Genomic DNA, 9,545 nt, shown 5'->3' on the forward strand with positions numbered 1-9,545 from the left:
CTACGACTACCACTATGATAGGTGAATCCCGAGTGGCCTGGGGTATACCGAATGTGGATGTCCTCCAGGCGAGCATCACTAGCTATTCTATTCAACTCGACACTATCATAGGCCAGTACCTTTCTGGAACCTCCTCTGTCTTGGGGCCTAACGACAGTGTTAAAGTCCCCTCCAAAAATGACTTGTCGGCCTGTAAAAAGGAAGGGCTTAATCCTCATGAAGAGACTTTTCCGGTCCCACTTTGTCTGGGGACCGTAGATGTTAATGAGTCTTAGTTCTTGTCCCCTCATGAGAACATCTAAGATCAAGCACCGCCCCATTTCTAACTCGATCATCCGCCGGCATGTGACCGGTGCGGTAAAAAGTACCGCCACCCCGCTATATGGCTCAGCCGCAAGAGACCAGTAGGAGGGCCCACGTCGCCACTCCCTCCTAGCTTTCACGACCTCTGCCAAAAGTGACAGTCTGGTCTCCTGCAAAAACAAAATGTCAGCTTCAACCCGGCCGAGAAAATCAAAGGCTGCAAATCTAGCCATATTCGACTTAATGCTGGCAACGTTAATCGATGCCAGCGTCAACGGAGTGGGTGCCGCCATCATAAATGATTGAGTTAGACGGTTTTCTTCTTCCCACCCCTTGCTTTCTCCTCTGAGGAGGACCCCTCACCCTCTTTACCTCTTTTTTTTGTTTTTGAGGAGTCCATAACCTCCACCACCCCCCTCCCATTCTCATCTCCTGGGTCCGGGCCGACCCCCTCCCCCGGGGACAGTGGCCCCCGCAGAAGAGGAGGCTCAACGACACCTAGACTCCCTACCGTGCTCTCCCCCCCGTCCTGGGGGTCTGGAATATCCATGAGAACACGGTATCGGTTGGGGGAGCACACCAGGGGGGTGCAGGTTTTGCCTTCCTTGGCCGGGGCAGGGCCAGATGTTTTTAGCCCTGTTTTGATGTTACCCGGTGTCCCCTGTTTTGTTTTAGGCTGTGACCTCCCTTCCTCTTCCACACTTTCATAGTGGGAGGACTGGGAGTCCTCAGCCCTCTGCTCTCTCTCTATCCTCCTTATCTCCTCGTCCAGTACGGCCCCCCCAAGAGCATCAGTATCCTGGGGGGCATCCAGGTCCGAGCCAGAGGAGTCCCCAGTTTCCTGGGTCCTCCTCAGCTCTCGTTCCCTTCTGCGTTTTTCCACCCTTCTCTGACGAGAAGGGGGTCCCCTCCTGGCGTTCGTCCTTTGCTCTTGGGCTCTATCGTCTCTGTCCGCCCCCTCGCCCACGGAGACCTCCCTCCTTACATTCTCCGTAGGGTTGGAACAGACATTGACGACTGAGCGCGGACACCGACTGAAAGGGTGACCTAGGTCACCACACAGGTTACACCTAATCTGCTCACACGATGCGGCCAGATGGCCTACCCCCCCACAATGAGCGCACTTCTGCACAGTGCAGCTTGCGCTCAAGTGTGAGGGGTCGCCACACCGGTGACACAGCTTCGGCTGCCCCTGGTAGAAGACAAGGATTCGATCTCTTCCCAAGAAAGCAGATGATGGTATGTGGGACACCGTCTGCCCCAGACGCTTAAGTTTAACCATAAACGTCCAGGCTCCCGACCAGATGCCAAACTCATCGCAGTTCTTCCGTGGCATCTCTGCTACCTCACCGTATCTTCCCAACCAGGTCATGATGTCCACACAGGAAAGCGACTCGTTACGGGTAAGAACGGTCACTTTCCTGAGACCATTCTGGCGAGAGATTGCTTGCGCAGCAAACCCTCGCCAGCCGGGCTCGCTTTTCACCAGCTCATAGTTCCCCCAGAAGACCTCAAGGCCCCCCGGCTGAACAAAGCTGATGTCAAACTCAGCCGTACCATGAGGATGTATCAAGGCGTAGATGTCACTCGCCTTGAAGCCCATCTCCAGCAGCAGCTCCACCACCCTCTTACGAGGAGGGCACGCATCATTGCCACGCCACTGGAGACGGACCACATTCCTCCTGGCCACGGCCGGCCCGGTTGTTGGGAGCGACCACTGATCTCCCCGTCTCTCTCGGAAGGCATCCAGACCATACCTATTTATCCAAAAGGATAGGTCCTTCTGCACTCCCCCTACTGTTATCGTCTGCTTCCCCTCCCTTAAGGCTTCTAGGAGGCGCTGTTGCAAACTGCCGTCCCCGGGCCCAGAAGATGAGGATGGGTGGGCCGACGGTCCCCCCACCACAACGCCCGCATACGACCTGCCGGGCGCTCTGGCAGAAGGAGCAACCGGCCCGCCAATGGTTGACACTCCCCCCACAATATTACAACCCACATTAACATCCACAACATTACCACCACCAACAATATTACCAACACTACTAACATTACCATTAATATTTACATTTTCACTTACATTCCTCTCCACAACTTTCATACCGGCCAGGCTGGTTACAGAGTTCTTCCTCTTGTCGATGGGCTTTTTATAAGTTGTTTTTGTCATTTTTGGGGTCTCCACATCATCAGGTGCCGCTACTTCTGGGGTGCCGCCGGATATCTCAGGCGGCAATCCCTCAGCACCCTCCGCTTCACCGACCTCCATATCTGCTGCGCCACCAATACAATGTTCGGGAGGAGGGGTGCCGTCACCCCCCGTGCCCGCTAAACCCCTCCCACCGCCTTGCGGCGATGCAGATGGAGGGGCCGCAGGCACCGCTAGAGCCGCTCCCGGCACCAAACCAACCCCCCCTCCCGTCGGGGGATGGCCAGCAGTGCCGGAGCCTCTCCTACCGCCACCACTCGCTGCCGCAACACTTTCTGGTGCGTCCGCCGGCCGAGTCACATGACCAGCGGACTTCCGGTTTTCCGGCGCCACATCCGGTTTCCGGTTCCCCCCGTCCCCCGGCCTCCGGCTTGCGCCAGAGACCGGCTTCTGAGGTTCCCCATCCGCCGGACACGGGGACACGCCCCCTAGCGCCACGTGGCCATCGACACCACCTCCTTTACAGGAGACGGCGTCTGGTGCCACCTTGGCCACATTGCTCAAAACCAGCACCATGTCTTTCTGCCCACATACCCGCCACGACCCCACTGCAGAGGCCGGAGCTGGGGGATTTGCGGGGTTTGCGTCCCGAACCGAGCTCTCACCCGGTCCGGAACGCAAGGAAGACAGGTAGGAATATTTGTAAGATACTCCACCTGTCTTCCCCTTTGCCTTTTTCCGCCTCAACTTCCATAATTTTTTCTTTTTTTTTTCTCCTCCTCCGGTGGCAACTCATCTCCAAAAGTAAAGTTCTGGAGGGACACTGGGGACTCCTGCAGCCGTATTTGCGTGAGCAACCCCGGAGGGTGCCCACTGCCCGATTCAAAGTTTTGCACAACTTGGCTGCAGGAAAGTTCCCCACTTTCCCCTCCGTTACTGCCTTCCCAGGGGTCCTCCGAGCCCGTCTCCTCCCGGGTTGGCGTCCTCTCCAAATCCACGCTTTCCTCCATTTCTGTGGCCTCCACTTCTGCGGCCTCCACTTTTGCGGCCTCCACTTTTGCGGCCTCCACTTTTGCGGCCTCCACTTTTGCGGCCTCCACTTTTGCGGCCTCCACTGCCTCTGCACTTTTAGCAGCCAATGCCTTTACTCCCCTTTTGCAGGGGGTTTCATTACTTTGCGTGGGGGACGCCATCAGGGAAAACCTTTCATCATTCTCCAATTTCTCCCCGAAGGCTCCCCCACCGACCACAATCTCCATCTTCCTCTCCTCCACCATATTAATTTCCTCCAAAATTGTCTTTACCTGTAGATTATACCGGGACCTCTTGGCGCCTGATGTTTTCGCGGCTCGTCCCCTTGCGACCGCCAGATCTTCACGAAGCCGCCGCAGGGACTTACCGAGGTCCCGGTATTCTTCCAGCCGGGCAGCTAGGCGGGAGCTGAAGGTTTCCACCGACTCTCCCGACCGCAGTAGCCCCCATTCCTCTACCGTGCTCTGGTCCTCAGGTCTGGCATCTGGCCTTGCTGGGCCTTCTGGTCCTCCACCTGGATGATCCGCCATGTCTCTCCTCCTGGCTCCTTCCAGAGCCCCAGCATCAGGGGGGGCCGCACAGATCTTTCCACGGGATGACCTTCTCACCCCTGATGCTGGCTGCACGCTCCCAGCAGGTTGGGAAGACCCCCTACCCCCCGCCTGCATGCTCCAGGGGGTAGAGGTCTGAGGCTCCATGTATGAATGGAGCCTCCTTCAGGGAAGTTTCCTTAGCCCAGGCAGGTGATAGAAACCTGGGCTGGTGAAAGAAAGGAAACTCCCTGGATCTCGGGTGTGGTCCACCAAACACACACACACAGCAGCTCTCTCACACACAACCTCCCTCCTTGCTGGTCACTGCTGCTATATATGGATCTGTGCGGTATATACACTGCTGCTATATATTGATCTGTGCGGTATATACACTGCTGGTATATATTTATATGTGCGGTATATTCACTGCTGCTATATATGGATCAGAGCGGTATATACACTGCTGGTACATATTTATTTATAGGTTGTGTGCAGTTTATTTTTTGCTTTGCTACTGTTCCATATGCCTTTTTTTCTAAATATACATTTTTGCCCCTTGCAGTTAAAGGGGTTGTTCCAAGATTAAATGTTATCCCCTGTCTACAGGACAGGACATAACATGCTGATCGGTGGGGGTCTGACCACTGGGACCCCCACTGATAACTGGAATGGTGGTCCCTTGTACACCTGAGTAACTGGAGCGGCAGGGTGTATGCTTGACCTGCAGTGTCATTAAAGAGGCTCTGTCACCAGATTTTGCAACCCCTATCTGCTATTGCAGCAGATCGGCGCTGCAATGTAGATTACAGTAACGTTTTTATTTTTTAAAAACGAGCATTTTTGGCCAAGTTATGACCATTTTTGTAGTTATGCAAATGAGGCTTGCAAAAGTCCAAGTGGGCGTGTTTAAAGTAAAAGTGCAAGTGGGCGTGTATTATGTGCGTACATCAGGGCGTTTTTAATACTTTTACTAGCTGGGCGTTCTGATGAGAAGTATCATCCACTTCTCTGCAGAACGCCCAGCTTCTGCCAGATCACGCTGTGACGTCACTCACAGGTCCTGCATCGTGTCAGACGAGCGAGGACACATCGGCACCAGAGGCTTCAGTTGATTCTGCAGCAGCATCGGCGTTAGCAGGTAAGTAGCTACATCGACTTACCTGCTAACGCCGATGCTGCTGCAGAATCAAATGTAGCCTCTGGTGCTGATGTGTCCTCGCTCGTCTGACACGATGCAGGACCTGTGAGTGACGTCACAGCGTGATCTGGCAGAAGCTGGGCGTTCTGAAGAGAAGTGGATGATACTTCTCATCAGAACGCCCAGCTAGTAAAAGTATTAAAAACGCCCCGATGTACGCACATAATACACGCCCACTTGGACATTTACTTTAAACACGCCCACTTGGACTTTTGCAAGCCTCATTTGCATAACTACAAAAATGGTCATAACTTGGCCAAAAATGCTCGTTTTTTTAAAATAAAAATGTTACTGTAATCTACATTGCAGCGCCTATCTGCTGCAATAACAGATAGGGGTTGCAAAATCTGGTGACAGAGCCTCTTTAACTCAGGGGTATGAGGGACCCCCACTGATCAGCATGTTATCTCCTATCCTGTAGAGAGGGGATAACATTTAATCTTGGGACAACCCCTTTAAGACCTGAACATGCAGTGAATAGTTTTCAGATTATATTACTGGCTCGATGATCACATTCATTCCTAGTCTGGTCTGTGCAGTTTCGGTTTACAAATATTACGGATTGGTAGTACAGATCCAACAGACGTGGACAGAAAGCAAGTGCAGCGTGCGTTACTATACTGACTGTAAAGTGCAGCGTGCGTTACTATACTGACTGTAAAGTGCCGCATGTGTTCCTATACTGACTGTAAAGTGCAACATGCGTTACTATACTGACTGTAAAGTGCAGCGTGTGTTACTATACTGACTGTAAAGTGCCGCATGTGTTACTATACTGACTGTAAAGTGCAGCGTGTGTTACTATACTGACTGTAAAGTGCCGCATGTGTTACTATACTGACTGTAAAGTGCAGCGTGCATTACTATACTGACTGTAAAGTGCAGCATGTGTTACTATACTGACTGTAAAGTGCTGCATGTGTTACTATACTGACTGTAAAGTGCAGCGTGCGTTACTATACTGACTGTAAAGTGCAGCAGGCGTTACTATACTGACTGTAAAGTGCAGCGTGTGTTACTATACTGACTGTAAAGTGCAGCATGTGTTACTATACTGACTGTAAAGTGCCGCATATGTTACTATACTGACTGTAAAGTGCAGCATGTGTTACTATACTGACTGTAAAGTGGCGCATGTGTTACTATACTGGCTGTAAAGTGCAGCGTGCATTACTATACTGACTGTAAAGTGCAGCATATGTTACTATACTGACTGTAAAGTGCCGCATGTGTTACTATACTGACTGTAAAGTGCCGCATGTGTTACTATACTGGCTGTAAAGTGCCGCATGTGTTACTATACTGACTGTAAAGTGCCGCATGTGTTACTATACTGACTGTAAAGTGCCGTATGTGTTACTATACTGACTGTAAAGTGCCGCATGTGTTACTATACTGACTGTAAAGTGCCGCATATGTTACTATACTGACTGTAAAGTGCAGCATGTGTTACTATACTGACTGTAAAGTGCCGCATGTGTTACTATACTGGCTGTAAAGTGCAGCGTGCATTACTATACTGACTGTAAAGTGCAGCATATGTTACTATACTGACTGTAAAGTGCCGCATGTGTTACTATACTGACTGTAAAGTGCCGCATGTGTTACTATACTGGCTGTAAAGTGCCGCATGTGTTACTATACTGACTGTAAAGTGCCGCATGTGTTACTATACTGACTGTAAAGTGCAGCATGTGTTACTATACTGACTGTAAAGTGCAGCGTGTGTTACTATACTGACTGTAAAGAGCAGCATGCTTTACTATACTGACTGTAAAGAGCAGCATGTGTTACTATACTGACTGTAAAGTGCCGCATGTGTTACTATACTGACTGTAAAGTGCCGCATGTGTTACTATACTGACTGTAAAGTGCCGCATGTGTTACTATACTGACTGTAAAGTGCAGCGTGCGTTACTATACTGACTGTAAAGTGCCGCATGTGTTACTATACTGACTGTAAAGTGCCGCATGTGTTACTATACTGACTGTAAAGTGCCGCATGTGTTACTATACTGACTGTAAAGTGCCGCATGTGTTACTATACTGACTGTAAAGTGCAGCGTGCGTTACTATACTGACTGTAAAGTGCAGTGTGTGTTACTATACTGACTGTAAAGAGCAGCATGCTTTACTATACTGACTGTAAAGAGCAGCATGTGTTACTATACTGACTGTAAAGTGCAGCAGGCGTTACTATACTGACTGTAAAGTGCAGCATGTGTTACTATACTGACTGTAAAGTGCCGCATGTGTTACTATACTGACTGTAAAGTGCAGCGTGCGTTACAATACTGACTGTAAAGAGCCGCATGTGTTACTATACTGACTGTAAAGTGCCGCATGTGTTACTATACTGACTGTAAAGTGCAGCATGTGTTACTATACTGACTGTAAAGTGCCGCATGTGTTACTATACTGACTGTAAAGTGCCGCATGTGTTACTATACTGACATGTGTTACTATACTGACTGTAAAGTGCAGCGTGCGTTACTATACTGACTGTAAAGAGCAGCGTGTGTTACTATACTGACTGTAAAAGTGCAGCTGGCGTTACTATACTGACTGTAAAGTGCCGCGTGTGTTACTATACTGACTGTAAAGTGCCGCATGTGTTACTATACTGACTGTAAAGTGCAGCATGTGTTACTATACTGACTGTAAAGTGCATCGTGCGTTACTATACTGACTGTAAAGTGCAGCGTGCGTTACTATACTGACTGTAAAGTGCCGCATGTGTTACTATACTGACTGTAAAGTGCCACATGTGTTACTATACTGACTGTAAAGTGCAGCATGCGTTACTATACTGACTGTGAAGTGCAGCATGTGCTACTATACTGACTGTAAAGTGCCGCATGTGTTACTATACTGACTGTAAAGTGCCGCGTGTGTTACTATACTGACTGTAAAGTGCCGCATGTGTTACTATACTGACTGTAAAGTGCCGCATGTGTTACTATACTGACTGTAAAGTGCCGCATGTGTTACAATACTGACTGTAAAGTGCAGCAGGCGTTACTATACTGACTGTAAAGTGCAGCAGGCGTTACTATACTGACTGTAAAGTGCAGCAGGCGTTACTATACTGACTGTAAAGTGCAGCATGTGTTACTATACTGACTGTAAAGTGCAGCGTGCGTTACTATACTGACTGTAAAGTGCAGCGTGCATTACTATACTGACTGTAAAGTGCCGCATGTGTTACTATACTGACTGTAAAGTGCAGCATGTGTTACTATACTGACTGTAAAGTGCAGCATATGTTACTATACTGACTGTAAAGTGCAGCATGTGTTACTATACTGACTGTAAAGTGCCGCATGTGTTACTATACTGGCTGTAAAGTGCAGCGTGCATTACTATACTGACTGTAAAATGCAGCATATGTTACTATACTGACTGTAAAGTGCAGCGTGCCTTACTATACTGACTGTAAAGAGCAGCGTGCATTACTATACTGACTGTAAAATGCCGCATGTGTTACTATACTGACTGCAAAGTGCAGCGTGCGTTACTATACTGACTGTAAAGTGCAGCGTGTGTTACTATACTGACTGTAAAGTGCCGCATGTGTTACTATACTGGCTGTAAAGTGCAGCGTGCATTACTATACTGACTGTAAAGTGCCGCATGTGTTACTATACTGACTGTAAAGTGCCGCATGTGTTACTATACTGACTGTAAAGTGCCGCATGTGTTACTATACTGACTGTAAAGTGCAGCGTGCATTACTATACTGACTGTAAAGTGCAGCATATGTTACTATACTGACTGTAAAGTGCCGCATGTGTTACTATACTGACTGTAAAGTGCCGCATGTGTTACTATACTGGCTGTAAAGTGCCGCATGTGTTACTATACTGACTGTAAAGTGCCGCATGTGTTACTATACTGACTGTAAAGTGCAGCATGTGTTACTATACTGACTGTAAAGTGCAGCGTGTGTTACTATACTGACTGTAAAGAGCAGCATGCTTTACTATACTGACTGTAAAGAGCAGCATGTGTTACTATACTGACTGTAAAGTGCCGCATGTGTTACTATACTGACTGTAAAGTGCCGCATGTGTTACTATACTGACTGTAAAGTGCCGCATGTGTTACTATACTGACTGTAAAGTGCAGCGTGCGTTACTATACTGACTGTAAAGTGCCGCATGTGTTACTATACTGACTGTAAAGTGCCGCATGTGTTACTATACTGACTGTAAAGTGCCGCATGTGTTACTATACTGACTGTAAAGTGCCGCATGTGTTACTATACTGACTGTAAAGTGCAGCGTGCGTTACTATACTGACTGTAAAGTGCAGTGTGTGTTACTATACTGACTGT

This window comes from Rhinoderma darwinii, unplaced genomic scaffold (assembly GCF_050947455.1).
Source record: "Rhinoderma darwinii isolate aRhiDar2 unplaced genomic scaffold, aRhiDar2.hap1 Scaffold_115, whole genome shotgun sequence".
Classification (NCBI taxonomy): Eukaryota; Metazoa; Chordata; class Amphibia; order Anura; family Rhinodermatidae; genus Rhinoderma; species Rhinoderma darwinii.